Here is a 1,579-nt window from a genome sequence, read left to right as displayed (position 1 = left end):
TGACAATAAATTTCATATTAAAAATATAAAAAAATGAAAATCTTGTATAGATTACAATCACTTTTGTAGACTCCATCTGCAATGTCATAGCCAGAAGGGTGTGTGTATGTATGTGTGTGTGTGTATGTATGTATGTGTGATAAGAACACCACTATATATTCCTCCAGATGCAGGACAATCTGATACTTCTTAAAACATCAATACTGGGAAGGCAGAGTGTGTCCATATTGAGACCCACAAAATCCAGTTTACAGGGCTTCTTCCAGCTGGGCCAAGAGGTAGCTGTGTATGGGCTGCAGAATCTGTGTCTTTTGTGAGATTGAAATCATAGTAGTACCAGAAACTCATGCCCAATTCCATTTCACTGGTATTAAAAAATAGTCCAATACTCCCACAGGGAGAATGAATTGTGCACTGGCCACATGCAGCGGCATTGCTTTGGTAGTTTTATACTTGAAGTTATGGTCTAAAAAACCTTCAGGTATGAAAGCCACATACGAACTCTAAACAGTCAGTACCTCATCTGTTAAGTTCCCATGCCTGGACAAGCTAATGTCAACTCACCATGTGATACTCAGTTTGTACAATACATTATGAACCTGGAAAAATAGAATCCAGTTTACATTTTTCATCACTTTCCCACTTGGTTGTCTCTAGGTTTTCATAGAACAATGGTTATCAGGCCCTAATTGATATCTCCCTCCATGTGGTGGGCACTCAGTGCAAGAAATGCTTCTACTGTCTATCTGGTCCCTCTCTGATTCCTCCCCAGAGAGGAGGACTCCTCTTACCAGTGACTTTGTGACAGAAACCAGGCAAAGAGAGCTCAGTCCTTTCCTCTGCCCTTATTCTTGAGAGTCAACTGCCCAAAGAAATCAAGTATTCTGTTCTGATTCTCAGTACTATAAGTTTTTCAAGAGGAGAGCTCCATATGGAAAAGCTTTTGGTCGTCCAGATGAGCTTGTGATAGATGGGTAGTTCTGCTTGATTCTGGAGTATAGTATTAGGAAGTCCCTTCTTGCTGCACCCAAACCACATTCACCAACCTAGCCTTTACCAGCAACAGAGCTTATACATTGGGCTCCATCTATCTGACTGCTCTTTGTATTTTACTTAGTTCAGAACTGGGTTGGGGAAAATGGGTATATTTATCAGCTCCCTAAAACCCCAATATGTTTTTGTAGACTCAGTTGATATTACCCATGGACCACCTTGTATATGCCACAGCAGGACAGATGGCAGTATCTAATCAATGGCCTTTGATCCTTCAGGGAAAGGCCCAATAATCAATGGATCTCCAAGATAAAAGCCTTCACTTACAGTGTTTGCTAATTTCCATGGTGCACATACCTACACCATGACTGGTATCAAGCTACGCTTGGGACATCACTGAAAAGACTTGGGAGATGTTCGAAATCTGCTCTCTCCAGCCAAAGAAGAGCCAACTGAGCCAACCTGTTGTACCTCTTTAGAGCCGGAGAACACTTCCTTCCACAGGTGCAGATGCCCCTGGCACATGGTCAGAGCTGGAATTTCTGTTTGGTGATAGTTTGCTGCCCTGAGAACTGCAACTTCAGGG

The 1,579-nt window shown here is 42.2% G+C and overlaps 1 pseudogene; it reads left to right on the top strand.

Annotated features, from left to right (window-relative positions):
* The first annotated feature begins 288 nt into the window (after window positions 1-288).
* Window positions 289-507, top strand: LOC115522851 (annotated as a pseudogene).
* Window positions 508-1,579: the final 1,072 nt, after the last annotated feature.

This window comes from Lynx canadensis, chromosome C2 (assembly GCF_007474595.2).
Source record: "Lynx canadensis isolate LIC74 chromosome C2, mLynCan4.pri.v2, whole genome shotgun sequence".
Taxonomy (NCBI): Eukaryota; Metazoa; Chordata; class Mammalia; order Carnivora; family Felidae; genus Lynx; species Lynx canadensis.
The sequence above is the reverse complement of the archived record's forward strand: the minus strand, read 5'-3'. Positions and strand labels throughout refer to the sequence as shown.